The sequence below is a fragment of the Diadema antillarum genome, unplaced genomic scaffold (assembly GCF_040938485.1).
Source record: "Diadema antillarum isolate AM-2024a unplaced genomic scaffold, OU_Dant_1.0 scf00000050, whole genome shotgun sequence".
Lineage (NCBI taxonomy): Eukaryota > Metazoa > Echinodermata > Echinoidea > Diadematoida > Diadematidae > Diadema > Diadema antillarum.
This window is the reverse complement of record NW_027270939.1, coordinates 874654-895251: the sequence shown is the minus strand read 5'-3', so window position 1 is coordinate 895251 and position 20598 is coordinate 874654. Positions and strand designations below refer to the sequence as shown.

At 39.7% G+C, this 20598-nt stretch overlaps 1 long non-coding RNA gene across 1 annotated transcript in view; it reads left to right on the top strand.

The window, feature by feature from the left end:
- Positions 1-20598, top strand: part of LOC139715551 (uncharacterized) — a 120434-nt gene that overhangs the window by 90202 nt on the left and 9634 nt on the right. Inside the window, exon 2 of the long non-coding RNA XR_011709838.1 lies at positions 5298-5403. This is a non-coding gene — a long non-coding RNA (uncharacterized lncRNA). The remainder of the gene's footprint in view (positions 1-5297; positions 5404-20598) is intronic.

The window sequence follows — 20598 nt, the reverse complement described above, 5'->3', positions numbered from 1 at the left end:
TCAATGTTTAGCTATTAAGGGGTACAATCTTAAAGGGGTAGCGCGACGGCGACGGGTATACAGATTAATGTGTGAAATACGCGATGGAGAGTGTTCCAACAATCAACCTGGTTCCAAACGAGGATCCTAACTCTCCATAAACTCTGCACGAGAGCCGGAGTCCTCCCGTACACAGTGGGTTAAATTGTGATGTCATGAAACGCAGTAACCACAGAGGTGCTCTCCGTAGGTTTGTAAATGTAAAGGGAACCTCAGTCTGTTGTAGATTTTACTTTGATCTTAGACTAACTGTTGTGTCAGATCTATGACAACTATTCTTAAACACATCGGTACAATATACGAGGGTCATCCATCGAGACCGACACCCAAGAGTCATACAGCCACGAGTCCGTCATTGAAAAAAAAAGGTCAATGAGTCCAACGGCCCACGAGTCCTACAGCCCACGAGTTCGACACTAGGCAAAGAAGGCCCATGAGTTCGACACTAGGTGAAAACAGCCCACCAGTTCGACAGGTACAACACGGGGCTTAATGTGCCGGTTTCGTGGGCCCTGTTTGCTTAGTGTCGATCTCATGGGCTGTATGACTCATGGGCTATATAACTCGTGGGCTGTATGGCTCATGGGCTGTATTACTCGTGAGTGTCGGTCTCGTGACGTGCACCCCAATATACCACCGATCATAGGTATTCACGGAAATACAAGCTGACAAATCAAAATTCATTATCAACAATGATTTTGTTCACGTCAAACTGTACATATCAGGAGCAGATTTGTTTAATGATTTTTTTTTTGTTTTTCAGTAATCTTTATTTGATTTCTATTATTTGACATAACAAAAAAAAAAACCCCATTCATCTTGAATGTATAAACACAATATAAAATCAATAATGTATGAATAGAGAAAAAAAACAATCGGTGCGTGACCCGAAATACATATAACTTACATTCAACACATATACTGACACTTGGCTGCCCAGAAAAACAACAACAACAACAAACCCCCCCCCCAAAAAAAAAAAAAAAAAAAAAAAAAACCTACCTACCCTCTTACCTGCCTCCCACCCCATGCAGTACTAGGGTCCCTGCTCACACCTCAATCCCTGCACTTCAGTTACTGAATTTTTTTTAATCAATCAAATTCTACAATAATCCTGTTATAATACTCATCATCTTAAAACATTGGCATTAGCCGTAAGAGAAAGTAACAAAAAAAAAAAAAAAAACCCTACCTACCCTCTTACCTGCCCCCCCCCCCCCCCCCCCACCCCATCATGCAGTACTATGGTCCCGGCCTGCTCACACCTCAACTCCTGCACTTCTGTTACTTATTTTTTTTTAATCAATCAAATTCTACAATATATCCATATCCTGTTATAATACTCATCATCTTAAAACACTGGCCTTAGCCGTAAGAGAAAGTAACATAAAAAAGGGGGATGAAGAGAAAAAGACAGAAAGAAAGAAAAGCTCCAACAGTGGGTGGGTGTGTGTAATGATACGCACACACGCTAAAGATGAATAGATAGAGAATATATTATTTCCTTTTTTGGCCGAAATTAATTAAACTATCGCTGTCCTGTCCGCTTGGTAAGCTTCACTTTTTCTTTTTTTCCTTTTTTTTTTGGTACTTGGTGTGTAGGGAAATGATACAATACAAACGCGTCAAATATGAATACATAAAAACATGCATGAATACATTTTGTCAATTCTCTTATGTATTGATTACGTTTCTTGTGTCCTGTTGTATGTCAACGACATACGAATTATATTTGTCATTCTGTTCTTGATGTCGTTTCTTCTAAGGATGGCTCTTAGCGGGTGCATCTTCCTTCCCATTGTGACATTTGGAGATACATGGGCACTTAAACGGAAAAGTAGCTCACGTCATGTCCGCGGGCGGATTCACTTTTAAGATGCGGCCTATCAATTTTTTAAAACGATGTCAGGCATGTTCGTTGTTACGGATGTGAGGACCTGTGAGTGGTATGATGCAACCCGTAATGGTGTGATGGCTCACCCTTTTCTCGTGGAAGTTTTTTCCCTTTTTCAAATCAAGAAGCGATTTGTGGAAAACGTCTGCTATGATTATCCCATGATGACATTGGTCTGATATGTTTTGATATTTGGGGTGATTATTTTTCCTTTTCAAAAAAAGGTTAGAGTGCAGGTGGGGCTGAGACTAATAGCGAATTGATTCCCTGGAGCACATTAATGTGCATTAACACTTGGATTGCTTTGTGATTATACCCTGTGCCAAGGAGGTTATGCTTATACAGTTTATCATTACTTGAGTGTTTCAGGATAGGTATGTTGTGATAAAAAGATAAGTGACCATCACTATATAGGTGTGATCTGGATTCAGGGTATCTTTACTTTAAAAGATGTATGGACAATACCATGGTGTTTATAATGATTCTGTGACCTCTGCGGAGGTTTGCGCTATCCAAGTGATTTTATAATTAAGACTGCAAACATAATTGTTCTTGCCTTATTGACAATGTGCGGTTGCTGGTAACACATTGTATGACCACAATAGTATGCAACTTTAAGTTCGAATCCAGTATGCAGATCCCTCTATATGAGCACGTCAAAATCCGTTAAATGCAAATGAGGCCAGTTGTAAAGCTGTCTCCGTCCCTAACAGCCCCAATTTAATCCCTTTACTGCGGGGGCTTACCCAGTGCAAAGGTGAAAGGGACGTGGTCGGGACTTGTAGGACGTAGAAGAGGGCTAGACTTCCTTAGCGCCGCCATCAATGAGTGCAACAAGCCAAATACTTCGAGGGTGTCAGTAAATTCACAGCTGCCATAATTGTTTGAACACCTAAGAGATTGAAAGTTGATAGATTGTACGGGTTGAAGTCATACTTTGTCCTGTTTTGATATCATCAAGTAGATGAATACCGAGCAAGCTGTGTTGGTAAGTCTGTGCTTTCAGTTCTGTGTCTATGAATTTGCAGAGGAGAACATAACGCACTGATGGATGTAAAAACTTCTACAAATTGTACGAATTCACAAAGAATCCAAATTATAAAGGAACCAATTCATTTCTTTCTTTGTATCGACATCTTTGTTTATCTATAACTATTCGTATGTATGAAAGGTATCAATGTCTACATACCTCTATCTTTACGATAAGGTTTAGACCTATGATAGATTGTGATATGATATTTTCTGAGGACATTATACGCCGATAAAGTGCGTTAAATTGAAGCATTGAGAATTTCTTGCAAAGGCTTTCATATCTACAAGGACAGCTTAGCCCTTGTGGGACAGAGAAGAAGAAGAAGATGAGATCTAGAGAGAGAGAGAGAGGGGGGGGGGGAGGGATAGGGGTCCATGGAGGGAGGGAGAGAGGGATCGAGGAGGTACAAAGGGGGGATATATATGATCTATTATGAAATCAGTAATGCATTGATTTGTTGTTTGCCTTCTTTCACTCTACCGAGATGCAACCTTCGTTTTCCGTCGGCTTCGATTTGCCAGACTGGAAAACACCAGCTCCTAGCATTTAGCTAATCCCTTCACGCGTAATCGCATTTCTTGTTTATTCCACCAGTCGAACAGAAGAAGCGCATTTCAATCATTCCCCCGGACGACAGGGCGTAGCAATAATGAGCTGGTGCCATAAGACTGGTGGTTTCTGTGATTGAGCCGACATAGAGCATTATGTGTAGGACTAAAAGACTGTATCGTGCCTGTGGTGCGGTGGAGTGTGCATAAGTAATGTGTGTTTATAATTATGTGTGTGTGTATGTGTGTGTGTGTGTGTGTGTGCATTTTTCTTTGTTTGTTTGTTTGTTTGTTTGTGTGTGCGTGGCGTGTGTGTGTGTCTGTTTTTTTTTCTATGCGTGATCGTATGGAATATGATAGAACTCGATGCTATGCCGAGATTTTTTTGCAGCTTATATATCTCATTTTAGCAAATGATACGAAAATTAGAGTGGGTGTAATTTATGAATCTTATTAGCCCATACATTACGAGACTCTGGAGTCTCTCGTAGACTTTGTACAAGACGCACTGCACTCCCACAGGCAATAGATTAATGCGAAAGGTGTAATATGAGGGCTCTGTGATCAAATGTTCCAATGCAGAAAGAGAGAGGGGGGATTTAATGTATAAATCCTGTGATATTGTAGGGCTTTCTTTCTCCACCACAATTTGACTAATCAAGAACGGGATACTAAGCAAATACAGTGAAGATTACCAGTGGTCTTCTTCCTTATCATAACCTCATCACAGTGGTATCTGCCGTGGGCTATTCACTTCCCATGATTCTTACAAATGCACATGCGGCACAATGTAATCTTTAGACGACACCTTTTGTAGAGCTACATGGGTAGATTGAAGCTGATATATACCCTTTGCTTTATTATGGTACCAACCGATTAACTATTCATTTGGTTAAATCGAGGTGGATAATTGATTGCTAGCGGCGGATGTCTATACGGTGTGTCAGCGAGAAAAACTCACCGCTATAAACTTTCTTAATGAGAGGAGTTCCGGATACACGGCTTTCTTTTCTCTATCGGTTGTCAAAATCGTAGCAACGGAATACTATAAGAATTGGGAAACATAAACGTGAAGCAAATCGTAAGATAGTCACGAATGTCACTAGTCCCTTACATGGTTGAGTCTGGCCAGAGACTAACTACCAAGGAGCCACCCTAACTCCAAGTCCCCCCCCCCCCCCCCTTTCCGATCCCATCGTCTTTTCGTAGCGTTGTATGGATTCACCTGAGTTCGTAATAATTGCTATAGCCGTATGCAGTTATCCCGCGCAAGAAGACTCTCTCACGCATTGTCTGGCGAGGAACGAGAACAATAGCACCCACGCCGAAAACCCACTCTTCCATCGTATGGAACTAATACGCCAGAAGGACTAACCTTATTGTTCTCTGCTTTCTGTCCTCCCTCCTTCTCTCTCTTTCTCTCTCTCTCTCATCCCTACTAACTCGGGAGAAAACGCTGTAGGTATTTATCGGAACTTCGATTGGCTTCCCCTGCAAAACAACAAGATGCGAGTTAAAGAAAGGACGGTCTTTTACCCCGCTATTTAGCGTGCTGCCTACCGATATCATTAAACGTGTATGCCGCGTTACTTCGGACGAGGCTAGCTCGCGTGCGGTGGAGAACCTAGTCGCAGTTCGCTCATATACCACCTCTCAGTCTAGCTGTAGGATTCTAAAGTCACGCCACGCATCCCAGATTACATCCACAAGAGATCCGTTGACATTATTGCCTTATCTGCGTCGATATCTTATCCAGGGCCTTGTTCTTTTTCAATTAATTCAGATAAAACGGAATGCCTGTAGGACAGACCTCGGACAAACACCGCAGTAGGGACAAACATAACGGCCGGTGGACCGGGGTCCATGCACTCCCACACATGCATTAGTCGGTAAGTCCTGACCATTTATTTTTCTATCACTTCTAACATTTGTTGTGAAAGAAGAACTTCATGTGACGCGCCCATGGTTGAATGCAAACTTCTTCGTTTTGTATTCACTTTGTATTTTAGCTTTGAGAACATGACAGAAGTAAGCTATACAGTTACTTGTCACCCAACATTCATGGCGTTTCTTCAGTCCTTTAAACAACATCTTGGACGTGGCGTGGACGCGGGTGAAGGCTTCTTGTAATCGCTTTGATTATCAAGGCTGAAATAAAAACGAGAGTAAAAAGGATGTTTGAATGCGCTAAATGCATGTTTGGTGAGCTAGCACAAACAACACGAAAACAGTTTACTCCAAATTGATTCTTTACTTGTTTGGAAACATAAAATTCGTGCTTAAAATGTCCTCAGAGATTTTAGGTGTTTCCAGATACTACAAGAGCAAGCAAGACGCGAAACACTTGTCCACCCTGCTTCTGTCATCACATTATTTTGGTGTATCGTGTCTTATCAGTTTTGAAAAGTTCGTTCGATTTGCTACATCACATTTACAGTATCGTAGTGTACAAATGATGATGACATTGACATTGTACTGCATGTGGAAGAGGTTAATGTACAGCAGTTTCAAACAGGTTTTATACTTTGCTTCATGTATTCCTCTATCATAGTTACATATAGGCCGAAAAACGATATGTACTTCTGAAATAATGTTTGTGAAAGTATCAGTATACTATCAGATTTATAATGTGTTTTGATTTTCTTTGTTTTCAGAAGTGTCATTTAAATAACCATCATTATTATTATCGTCATGATTATGATTAGAAGTGTGACTACTGTGGCATCTGGGATGTCAGCATGTCCAATGCTAAGTCTTGATTACTATATTCCACTTCAAGGAAACTTATATTTAAATGTCCTTGTTCATGCATTTTGTCACATTTCACCCGATCCAGATCGGTCGGTATGAATATTGACCAATACTGAGTTCCAAAAATGAATAAGAAGATTAGAAATACTCCCAAATAATGTTTCATGCATCTCAATTCAAGAATGATAAACTTTGCTGTCTCAAAGTCTCTATTTATCCCTTTGATGTCACGCTTTGACTGTGAATTGATTCCTTTAACTGTTAAATGTTTAAGAATCTTTTGCTCGGAAACGAGAATGTATGATAGTCGTAACAGAGAGAAAAGAAGAGGAGGAATGTCGACGATCCGTCTTTTGGCTTCACTGTTATTAGAACATCTGTGGTAAAGCATACGTCTGGACAACAGCCAACATATCCAGGGGATAGTAATATGGAATCAACTGGTAAAAACAATGCGCCAAATAATTTTTAACACTTCATTCACCAGCATGACACACAATGCATATATAGGTATCAAATGGGTATCAATGTCTTGGTATGACGTAGTGGAAATGTTTTAATGGAAAAGAAAATTATCCAGTCTGAACCAAATGGACTAAAGATTCCCCAAACAAACACGAGGGGAAAACAAACAAACAAAGAAAACATCGCTTTACATGGACGATGAGAAGGCTGCTAGACCAGTACAGACGACAGAATAAAAGATAATGGTTTCACGGCCTACTATAAACTTGATACAAGTGTATTGATGGTAAATACGTTTATTGATGGATTTTCAAAAGCAAAAGAAATGATACGAATATATTATTTATTACACCAATCAAGTCATAAGCAATGACTTCATGGCCTTGTGCGATAAAGTGTTAAGTAATTACCTCACAGTGCACACACACACACACACACACACATGCCAGGCAGTTGCACTATATACGGAAATACATCCTCTTCTTTTTTCATTCTCGACACTTGCCACCGTCAGACACTTGTGATAATACGAGTTCCTCTTCACATGGACAATAGCAAGAATCCTAGCCACTTTAATCACAGAGGAGAATATCAGTTGCCTGATCTTGCCTCTTATGTTCGGCCTCTCAGAGAGCTTTTGTAGAACAAACCGAGAAATCACCGATCAGGTAAAGCAAATTACTGTGGCGGTGTCGTAGGGTTCTCTTGTCAAGCTTTGTTTTTGCTGTCTCCTTCGTGTTTAGTATCGCAGCTGAAGCATTCCGTATTCGGCAACACTTTACATCTCAAGTGTAGGAATGAGTGGGGGCAGGGAAGGGAACCCGTTTTTTCTTTCTTACCGTTCCTTTTGTGCTCCTAGAGTGTACTCGTAGTGCAACCATATCGATCGGTATGATCCCCATGTTTCTTGGTATACTACAAGCTGTATCACACCGTGCACCCTTACTGAGCAGAAGGCGTTGTGCAGTAACATACGACAAGAGCGTATGCAGCCTCTTGTAGGAGCGTTGACATGTCACAACTACTATTGCGAGAATTGTTCGATTTACGTAGCAATCTGCTATCAGTGGTAATTTTTCTTGTGTCCCTTGGCCGGCCATGATTGACAAATTTGATTCCCCCTTTCTCTTATACGCTTATGGCCATACATACATACATATATACATACATACACGCATCATATACACACACATACTAAAGCTCATGCAATATACCTGATTGTTTTTTGCTCCTCCCACCACTTAATACGATACAAAAAGAGTGCGATTATGGAAAGGAATGGATTTATACTCTTTCCATTTCCTTACCTCACCAAAATGAGAGAGAGAAAGAGAGAGAGAGAGAAAGAGAGTAGAAGAAGAAGAGGAAAAACAACAACAGCAGAGAAAAGAGAGAAAACAAAAACAAAAGAGAACTGACATTATAGACGCCCGCACACGACAGTATTCATGTGACGAATTACCCTCTGAGTCTTTACAAAATGCAAATACAGTAAAAGTTTGTGTATGACTGAGCAGATCATGGGAGTAGAGCGATATTATACGGGGTGCCATCAGTACCATCTTCGAGCAGACGTTGGCATCGGTTGATGGACTATCCCCGTGACTGTGATTGCCTGGGCATCTGAATACCATTACGGCCAATGTCACGGATAATTTCTGCCGAGAAATGTCGAACAAGTTTAAGTTTCACTGATCTATCATTTGTACATGGCACAAGTGCGGATCCCCGACTTTAGAAAAAAAAAAAAACCTTCGATATAGTTTATTCAGGGATTATAACCTTTAGTCCATGTTTATGTGTGTATTTTTGTCGGACAAACAAAGCCGTCGCTCCTCATGATGATGAATGTATCGCCATCTTTGCTTGGCTTATCCTCGACACGACGTAGAAACAACAACCAACCAGTCCAAACTCTGTTTCAGGCACACGATTGTTTTTTCTTTGAGGCCACCATCCCAGTCAAGCACTGCTCGTAATGGCGGTTTCCTGTATTTTACTCTCATGTGCAAATTGTTTTCCTTGTTGTACGCTTATACTGTAGTGCCAATAGTCTGCTGTGTCCATGTCTATAATGTTGGTAATTACAGCATAAACCAAGTATAAATGAAGAGGTGCTAAAAAAGGGCTTGTACGTCTTAGAGGTTTGTTCACTTCGTAACTGTGCTTCGATCGCGACAAAAAAAAAACACAAATAAAAAGAAAAACCAAGCAACGTCTGTCCGCGAAATAAAAATTATGAAATCAAACTTGTGATATATACGAAAATCGGAAATGAAACGTCACTTTCAAAGAATGATGTCGTTTGAGTTGAAACGCGGGCAAACATACAGGAAGATATTGCCTTCTTACATTTCATAGAAGAAAACATAAACATTATAAAGTCAGAAGATGTTTAAACAGTTCAACACGACTCACATCTCTTTCTTATCTTTCGGCTCATCAGTTCTCATGGTTCAAGATGCAGCAATGCTGATCTTTCAAAAGCCAAGTTCACTGTGATTTAGAAAACTAGTTTTGGACCTGATTTTCTTTTTAGTTTCATCGAACTTTTGACTCGAAACCAAATACAGTATGCAACCCCTCTAACTTGAAAAAAAAAGTCGGCATACACAACTCCCCCAAATAAGCCTAAACAAACAAACCAAACCTACATCTGCAGCATGATGATGAATATAAAAGAAATATGTCCAACAGCAAATCATTATCAATATTGTTTTCTAAAATTCAAAGATGAATATGTAGGTTCAATATTCATAGTCCAAATTGACAAATTGCGTCGTGATTACACAATGATAACACTCCACAAATAATCACAAAGTAACTTTCACTTCATGCATACCACCATGTACCTCAGGAGAGATGTTATTATGACTTGTGAGAGACAGAAAATCAAAGACAAATCAACATCACTTTGATTCTCTCTCAGCGGTAGCTACGGACTAGTTCGAGAGCAATTTTGACACGTGCTATTTTGAGACTTACCAATATTTTCAGGATATACTATGAATGTGGGGCCGGCATGATTGGTTGCTACGAGAAATGTGCCGAAGATTTTTTTTTTCTTGTAGCATGTAGGGTTCTTTCAGAGTAGAAGCATGCCTTTAACCCACTCTGTACCGGAACCGGGTCTGCCTTTTATTATACCTATTGATATTTCCATGTCTTGGAAGCAAGGTGTTAACTGGAAGCTTTTCCCCCATCGATTGAATGCTTGCTCAGTAGCGGCGCACCTGTACAAACGTACGAATCACTTCTTGAAGAGTTCAAATCAACATCTTGTATGGTGACTTTGCACTTTCTCTTTTTTATTCATTTACTACAGAATCTTGTACTTATCAGTCACGTGGTTAGGTGGCGGTGGATTAGACTCGTAATATGTTTGATAGAAACCGTTTTCCTGATTGACACTCTTGTGAATGTGTCTCTCTGTGTATAGAAATAGTGGTAGAGCTTATGTCAAATGCATATTCAGTCCTAATTAACGCATTAGTCTATTAATGCTATAACATACAACGGATAAACGTCACTTTACCTATATGATCATATTACTTTGTATGTGTGTGTGTTTGCATCACTGTTTATGAGAGAGAGAGTATGAGTTGGGAGTGTGTGGGGGGGGGGGGGGGAGGAGGAAAAGATGGGGGTAGTTTTCACTCAAGGCCTGGTGACTTTTTATCTATTCAGCTTCATGTGAGCTTCCGGATATTTCACATTTTTCCCGCCAAGCCGAGCGTGTACACCTCCGAGCGCTGGGAGTGAACGACCGACAACCCGCAGATCGCAATGTTTCCTCTGCACAGAAAAGAAAAGACAAGTAGAGGAAGAAAAAGATAAGGAAAACAAGGGGAAGACATATCCACAACTATGGTGGCTTTTAAGAGTATAGATCAGCAGACGGTGAAGACTTGAATAGTGCTTTGTTGATCATAAAGTGACTTCAGCCTTTGTCTTGGCGTGATAGGTTGAAGGACGTGCAACCGTCCACACGCGCTCCCCCCTTGCAGACTCTGTGAGGCCACCGAGTACCTCCCTAATGAGGCTATGGGAGAGAGCGTCATGTGTTTGTCAACAACTCGGAAAATTGCTCGTCCATCCGAGACAACACAAACATGATGCTCAAAAGAGTTGGCAATCATATATTGGCCTCCACAAGACTCCTGCAAGCGAAAGGAAGAGATTATGATTATACGCTCATCAAAACAAACAATCACTTCAGCCTTTCAAAAAATGCCCCAACCAAACACTCACTTTACGGTTAGCAGGCATGTGCACGTGAGACAACATTGTCACACTGATGTAACTATTCACGCAAACTTCACATGTCAGCTTGTGAACTCGTATTCCAATTGTATGCAACACAGATAACTATAGGTTGCTTGTGGATCGGTTGAAACATCAGTAATTAATGCTGCACAAATTCTCCATAGCACTCTTATTCATACTACACATGCATATTTGTTTAATAATATGTAATGTATTACTACGACGTCACATGAATACCTCCTGCAGTATTTAGAGACCTAATGTACTAGTATATCATTTCTTACGTTATTAGTTGGATGGGCCTTTTTTATAATTTTTCACACTGAATATTGTTTGGCTGCTACGATATATCCCATTTGTCAACTTAGAAAAAAAGAAGAAGAAGAAAGAAACAAAGGAATGATTGACGACGGAGAGAAATAAAGATACATGAATTATGACATATACGGCTAAATGGAAAGAGAAAGATATGGAGGGGATATATAGATATACATACATATTATATAGATAGATCACATATATATCTGACCATAGAGGTGTGAGAAACTCTAACCTGCCTTGTTAAACAGACAGATATATTCTGTCTACTCCATCTCTCCCTCGCCAACGACCCGCCCGACTCCTTCACGTTTCGTATCCCATATGGCGTGTGGACACCATCATGTGAATTTGATGCCCTGGGCATTTCCGTGTGTCCATCATCGAGTGCATCAATGAACGCAACTGGAATTCATTTATGATGAGGAGGATATTTCGTCCGACTAGGTATTTGTTCTCGACTCTGTCCAATTTCATACCACGTTTTGCTATGCATATCACATGCAGGATTATTACCTTCGCATGTTTCTCTATGTCTTTGCTTGCCAATGTGTAGAAAAATGAACCACTGGGAGTCGTCTTTACGTGGAAACGAATCTTATATTAATCGATATTTTAAATAGCTGTTTGTGGCCATATCTCAATAAGAATTATGTTTTACTTACGAGAAACTCATGTTTACTTTCTCTGCATTATTATTTTTTTGATATCTATTATTTCGAGACATTTTCACAAGAATAAATGCTCTGTCCAAAGACACGTAAACCAGATTGAGGCTCGGCATTGCATTTTACATGTTCTAAGAGGACGGCGATCGGACATTTTGATAAAATGCATCTTTGGCGTTCACCGGTATGATGGATTTGCCGACGATAGTTCGTAAATCTTCACCGCGTCCAATAGCTTGGATATGACTTTCTCCTTGTAAACAATTCCACTTTTGTGACCATCGATATTTATGTTCAGGCTTATTGGAATACCCAGCAGTCCATATCCTAGGATGTGGCTCGACACTTTCCCCCACTGCCTTTTTATCTCTGTCTGTCTCTCTCCTTGGTCTGTCTGTCTGCTTGTCCCTTTTTACGATATATATATATATATATATATATATATATATATATATATATATACATATCATGCACGCACAGATATTCAACAAATGCACAATAATAATCACACTGATAGCAGTAACCGAAATAGGTATATAGACACATAATATCTGTATTTACTGAAACATGGTGAAGAAGTATACGAAAAAAGTGCTTTGTGTTTTAAATGATAACGTGCTGCATCAAATTTATAGAGATTAATATAAATAAAAAATGGCACAGAGAGCTCTGTACTCTATACGTCATAAACACAATACATGCTACATTTTTATAACTCTGATAGTTATGGCGTGCCCTTCAAGGTCTGAAGACTGATATCTTTCCTTTTGTTCTCTGGGAAACAAAATGAAAATGAGATATATATCTTTGATGTAGTAGGAAGTTGAAATCCGTGTCATATTCAGGCCAACCAAAAAAAGGTATTTTTCCTTGGTCCCATCTATGCTAAAAAGTCGTAAGCATGACACTTCAACTGTGCTATTTTACTCACTGTGTACTTAATTGTTCACCACGGAAGCATTTCTTTATGTCTGTTTTTATTTCCAAACTTAATCATGTCTTGGATCGGATGTAACCTAATTGAGGGATCACACATTACTGTAGCTACTTCCGTACGGAATGTTTTTGTTACGTGCAATCAAGCAATCGTCCGATCGCTTTCTCCCTCTCCTCTTAACCAGTGTTACAAGTGCAACGAATAATATAGTTATACGAGTGGCAGCGCGCACGCTCCAGCGCTCAAGCATGTTATTGGTTCGTCATGTTTAGAATGTAAAGCGATCCTGGACCCCAGCAATCAGCTACGAGTATACTTATGTCGTTGCAAGTAATACCCTGGGTGCGCATTAGGTGCCATCGGTATGTTGATTCACGACAGTGCAAACGGCAAACATTCTTAGGCTGGGGTTTGAGTAAGCGCGGAAATATAGTGTAAAGTTGCCATTGGGGGAGGGGGGGGGGGGGTGCAGCACACACCAAGGTCACCTGGAAGACAAACCGAAAAGAGAAGCAGTAATTTCCATCTCGTTAGGAAGGAGATAATGATGATGACGAAGATGATGATGATGATGATGATGATGATAATAGTACGATGATGGTGATGATAAATGTGTTGACAATAATGATACGTGTACTACTTTGTCAAGTAGACTGCTAGGCGCAAAGTTACCTTGAAGATATTTGGAATAACATATTGGTTGACGTTTTGTCGACAACGGTACGATTGTAACGGATGTTCATCCACAGTAATAACTGATGGGTAATCGTCATTAGATCTTTTTGCAACATTTCGAATCAAACCATGTTCAAAAACAAGATAATTCACTACGTTTTTTTCTCATTCTATTTGAAGTGATGTCCTTCCTTCATAAACTGTTAAGAAAATGTAGCCGAGTACGTCTACGTGCAGGATGAGAATGAGATCAACATTTAAGTTATAAAGGCTAAATAGCAATCTTCTGGGGAGCCCACCTTTAACTCGTTACACCCCTTCGTTTCGTTATCAATGAGCGGATCCTTTGCAAGGGAGATGGAAGTATCATGTACTGAAACGGGAGATGGCTCTACGGCGTTGAGGAGCAAATTCAGCGACATGCCATCATTGATAGCACGCGATTGGTTTCCATGATTGCGATTTGAGTGATGCCACCAAAACCGCCGAGCGATATAAACTTGCTTGTTGCCCTGTAACCTGGTTCGGATAAAGAGCGTCATGGATACTTTTGTCGACATATTCTCGAAGTCGCGGTCACGTGGGTATCGCTGTCGTCGCGATCCTTTCCACCTGAGGCGAATGAATGTAACTGGTCACGTGACAAAGTGACGCAATACAGTGTCTGCCACTTTCGCTCACTGTCGTCTGTAGACAATCTCCATCGATGAGAGAAAAGAGATAGGAAGAAGAAAAGAAAAGAAAAAGTAGTAAACGAAAAAGATGAACACGATAGATACTACCCCAACCTTAGTCTAGGTAGATAGTTAAATTCCATCTAATTTCGTGACAAATTTGGGACAAAAAATATATGTTTTATTAGCAGGGCATAGACTGGATAATTCCAGTTGACATTCAAACTAAAATGCACTTACACACAGTCAATCAGTCGTGCAATGGAACACACCAATATTTGAGACTTTAATGTGACTGTAATCCGTGACAGGTACATACCATTTCAGTTTTGAGATTTTTTAAAGAGTATTATAAAGGATCAGCGACTCTTTTATGTATGTTGACAAAAGACAGTCTCGCTTTCGCAATAATGGCCATTACACGCGGTCTACCCTTTCTACACGCCAACAACATTGTAGAGAGTCTGCGTAATTATCTTACTGTCGTCATTTCAGTACTTAAACCATGGAGCTACTGTTTAGTACCTCCATGCTTAAACTAACAGCAGTCTTTGTGCAGCGACTCGGCATTGTGCATCGCCGAAGCATTATCAATGTTGACGTGGACACTGTATTGTTGTGGTCGAATGAAGCAGCTTTCGTGTGGCGATTTACGTATCAAAAGGGAAAATTTTGCCGCGGAAGAGCTAACTGGCTTAACAGATCACAAAATGGCCGCGATATGAAATCTTAATGACAATCGCAAAATCTGATCACGCGGACGCTTTTGGAGCGTTTGTCTTACAGAGGATGGGGAGTCACTCTTGCATAGGCAAAACGGCGTGGCGTCATGTGCTAAGTTCATCTGCGCAGAACACAAACCCAGCCTTCTGTAAAGTGCAGATCGATCCCATATAATTGACATTTGATTAGGAGACCCGGTTGAATCGGATAGGTACGGGATTTCCCTCGCACCAATCGATCAACAAGAGGGTTCTATACCCACCCAGTTAGAGCAGTTATAGCGTTAAACCAGTTCCACCCCCGTTTTATGGATTTGAATAATTGTAATTGATTTTATCTACCTCACTTCATCTCTACGTCTATTGTCATCTTAGCAAAGCTTAGCCTCTTATGGTTATATCTCCTGAGTTCAAACCGAAAATAGTAAGGTGTCAATTCTGGTCCTGTACATGATGACGATATTTCTATTCCATTTGAAATTATAGTGATAACAATTTGTGACAGTCTCTCCTTACCGTACTTTCTGCAATTATATAAAAAGATATCTGCCTGATTCTGTCTTATATGAAGCCGTTATTGGAAGAAATCTACTTTTTGTTGCCGATTTATGCCTGCGTGTGCTTGAACAAGCGTGTATTCCAATTACGCCGAGTTCGAGTGAGAACATTAATTGTATGTGTGTGCAATTGTACCTGCGCATGATGCTGGAAATCGGCCGTAATCAATATCGCTTATCTGCTTCGATGAGGAGCTACGGACACAGTGGACTCCGACCTTCGAACCGTCCGGCATTCGAGTGTATAAAGTTTGAGTTACAGTGCCGGTCAACCAAATGTCACTGGACACAACATGAAGTATTGAGCAGTGGCCAATTCTTAGTAGCTTTTCCAGTTTTCTTTGTTTTGTTTTTAATTCCCGTCAAATATCGTATAACAAAGTATATGTACATGACATACCAAATTAGATTCGAATCGCAATAGCATACTGGTAATCATGCCATATGGATACTCAGACGTTCAGCGAGTTTAGCATTGTGGAATGAAGAAATCTCACCAGGTTAATAAAAAGTTACCAAAAAACCAAAACATCTTTCCATGGACACTAAGCGTTTTCCCTTAATTCAAAGAAATCTTTATCAATTGTTTTAATGCATTAATGGCTTTTGATATGGTGACAATGAATCTGCCTTTTTCACCGTTTATGGTATGGGTAGCTCTTTCAGCAAATTACTGTTTTTTCGAAGGGGTCCAACATGAATGGGAATATTCCTCATTGTTTACCACATGATTTCCCCTTTGTATGGTACATTGGCGCCATTCTGTTCCACAACCTCGCAATGGTAGGCAAAACCAGGTCTTCTACCTTCTATGGCGGCGTCCTTCCTTTGCAAGAAACCTCGTGCGAGAATAAAATCTTCAATGACTGTCATACAGACTATCTACCTATTGAAGATGGCTCGAGGTCATACGACGTGATGTCTTTACGAATTATCGTTTTAAAGCTACAATAGAGAGGGGTCTTCAATTCAGATTACAGAATAGTACTAAAAGAGCCCCATGGGGCTATTTTACGCTTAATCACGCAGATAAATATAAGCTGCAGTTTTGATGAGTGCTCTTTATAATATGGCAGAAAGCAGATGTCTTCAAATGAGTAAAACATAGATAGTAAGACCGAAGCAAAATTGTGTTTATAACTTATACAGACGAGAGATTTTTTTTTCTTTAACATGACTGTTACACCTAAATGTCACTAATACTATGTTCATACTCCATTTTTTCGATTTCCCGTGTATTGATGTGTCAGTAATAACGATATGATATTTATCCAGGTTATATTCCAGAGGGTATTACCATATACCCCAGTAATGCCAAGTATTAATTTATACACCCATGTGAAGAGGGACATTCCTATAGTGGGCAAAACATCCTGTCCAAAGGAGTATACATCGGGCTGGATTTAAACCCTGGACCTCCTGTTTGCAAATCTGTGTAAGAAAATGTGACCTATGCTTAATAAGCTTGCTTTTAGGTAGGTTCCATGGTATTTCTCTGGCGTTTTTTTACATAAACTTCAATTTTGATATACCATTGACAGCCATGTTCTATGTTAATAGTATTATATTGTAGATACAGCTGGATACAATGCATCATTTTTTTTTTCATGTCATGCATTTCATTGAGAAGTACGAAAATAGATTGAAATTGAAATTGAAATCCAGAGCCTAACGCCACAATATTTCTATGCAGCTATACTCTGATCACTGAGAATCACATTAACCCTGGCATAACAGTGACGGGTAAGCGAAAACAAAAATTGTGAAGTAAAGAGTTGATGCATATACACAAATAATTCCCGTATAAGGAGCAAGTTGAATTCTCACTGAACAAGAATGCTTGTGCCCTTACGCTGCGCAGGCTGGATAGGACATCGCCAGTGTTGTTATCTTACGTACCTTGTGTTTGATTTTAGTGTTAAATACTCGGAGTCCTTCTACTCGTTATGTCAACGGTGATAAATAATGTCGCTGAATGACTAATAGATTTACAAAGTGGACATTTGGGATCGATAACATCGAGTATGATCAGATGATAACACTGAATACCGGACGTACTTCTGAAATGGTAGGGACGTGCCTGGGTAATCCAACGGAGTAGTCATAGGCTATATAAAAATTGAGCTTCTCTTCTTCTTTTTTTTTTTCTTCTTCTTCGTCATCATCATCATCATCTTCTTCTTCTTCTTCTTTTTCTTCAATAAGCTAACGAGGACGTCGAAATACTTCAGATATTGTGGTGACGTAAGTTGTAGTGACATGAGGTACTCCTTGCTTATTTTGTGAGTGGAATGTTTAATACTTAAAATTGTGGACTGAGAAGAACATACCAAATCACTCATTACATGTAAAGAAGATCATTGTATTTAATGCCTATGGCTTGTCAGTCGTAAATTAGCGAGAACAAAGCGTGGAGTACTTCAGGCATTCCTCTCAACTAAAAAAAAAAAAAATCTCATCCGCCTAGCAGAAGTACAGACTTTAGGCAGGCAACAGCAGTGATTAGATAATGCGCTATTTGGTGCTGGTCATATCGTCTGCAAGTAGGACGGTCGAAGCGGGAACAGAGACAATACGCAAACAATGAGAAGATTCAGCGTGTGCTCTCGTGACGTATCGACAATGGACGCCATATTACCATCGCCAGCGATAGAAAAAGGAGGCTAGTACAGAGATAGATTCCATTCTCAACTATATATAGGTATTAGAGAGGAGTTCGAATATCAGCTTTGACACTGTTTGAGAACGGATAAAAATAAATACTGGAAGTAGCAGATACATGATGCTTGCTTTAGTGATGCGCAACATTTACACAGCATATGAGTATAAAGGAATCGCTCTCTGAATACCCCTGCATTATAGAATTTTAAAAACTACGGTATAATCAGTAAACCAAAGTAGTAATTCACACGAAACAAAACTTGAAACACCTCTCACATTAAAATATCTTAAACAACAACGCAAAGAGTTGAACTCAACATTCCATTCATCATCAAAACAAGATTAATCACCTAATTGCACCTAATCACCGGAAATTGCAAGCAGCTGGATCTATATAACAAAGCAATCAATCACCATTTAAGCGTATATAGATTGGAGGTTATTTGTAAGTAGAATAGGAATTATTAATGATTTATCGGTAAATGTTGGACATCGATGCCCATCAAAAAATAATAACAATAATCGATGTACCACACGGCGAACTTGTCACTGTTCTATGTTCAAACGTGTTTTAACCCATTTCGGAAGTGCATATCATATAAATCTATTTATTGCATTTTTTATGATTGGCATCTGGTATGCCAAGCAGACTCCGTTAACTGAGCATCTAACGTGAATCATTTTAAAAATATGATCTGTCACGTAAGAAAAAAAGTCTTTAAGAACAAAATACAACAGGACAAATACAACAAAACTGTAGATTAGTAAAAAACTGGGTTAGAGTGAAAATCTCTTAAGAAAGTAGGACCTTCGTATCAGAAGGGATTGTCAATCGTTATACGGTATAACCCTCACAAGATCAATGCATACAATTCTCGTCGCTATGATAGGAACTTGGTGATCTTTTCCATGAGAGCAGTAGGGTTAAGGGCATGCTAGGATGCATGGTTATTCACCGGGTCACGTGGGGTATCAGTCTTATTCAACAATGTAGTTATTGTATACACTTTGCCAATGGGATATTGCAACACACCGTACAGTGGTGATAAATGAAACACTCGCTTTGCTTGAGAAAAGGGGGTCAGTAAAAGTTTGATCATACGGGAGTGCATAACTTTTACTTGTGTAAAATATACGAAAACATCGCCAGGAGATCTGAACGAAACACTGTCGTAAATGGAGGACAGGGTCGACTATACTCCATTAATGAACCCAGCCTACATGACAATCCGGATTCTGTGTAGTATAAACTAACAATTTCCTCCAGGAAAAATGCACAACTATCTACTTCGACGATAAGCGAAGCGGGTAGCCGTAGCTTGGGGAATGCAGGTCAATATTGAATGGACTGCGCGCCTGCGATGCTAAAACTCTTCTCACTTTGCGACTGCTGATGTGGGAAATTGACGATGTAACTTCTTTTTGAGTTTACAATGTATCCGGGTACTTAAAATGTAAGTAAAATAATATCGATAATAAACCATCTAATTTTCATGGAGGATGTGAGGGGGTTGGGTTGGAATGAGCGATTTTTTTTTTTGTTTTCTTTTCCAATTTATCGATCTTTTTAATTCCGATTTTGTGTAATGAAAAGACCCTGACATGCCGTGTTAAACATGTAGGATATTATGGACAAGTTGTATTACGCAATGAAGACGTGGTCCTTGCTGTTTTGGCTATCACAATGTTTTCCATTAGTTTCAATGTCTGCTCAAGATTGAGATCTTAATGATGCGTTCTTTTCAGAGCATGTCTAATCGAGGAGTGAACACATCTTTCAAAATAATCATTTGTAAAGAACAAGATACAACAAGCAGAAATGAATGTAACATGATTATCACATTTTTGCTTGCAACTGAACTTCAGGTGTGTCATAGCACTCGAATGTTGCCTATACAACTCGGTTTACATAACAGAAAAGGGGGAAAACCCACAACTCAATGACTTGAGAACAGTTCAATGGAGGAACAAGAATCGAGCATCATCAGACTAACATTAACAATTCTGTCTATTTAAAGTCCTCGTAAAACGTCATGTCAAATGACTTACTGGTATTCAAAGAGTTGTGACGTTTGATCAATGATCCTTTCAAATTGATTTGTGAACTGTATCTGACCTTTGATATCATTGCATTCAGTTCGAGCGTCCCCTGTAAAACCCTCGTCAATGTGTGCGTGTGTTATCTTCTCTTTGATGGTGGTATTTATATCTGCCTCTTTTATTACGAGTACCACAATTGATGACGAGGTAATAATATAGATGTCCCTGCTTTTTCTATATCAGTTTCAGAGTGTCATTTTTCTGCTATGGCCTTCACTGAATCTCTTTCCAAGCAGCTGCCGTCACTATTAAAATCGTAACAGTCTGCAGTAACTTGGACATTCTGAGGT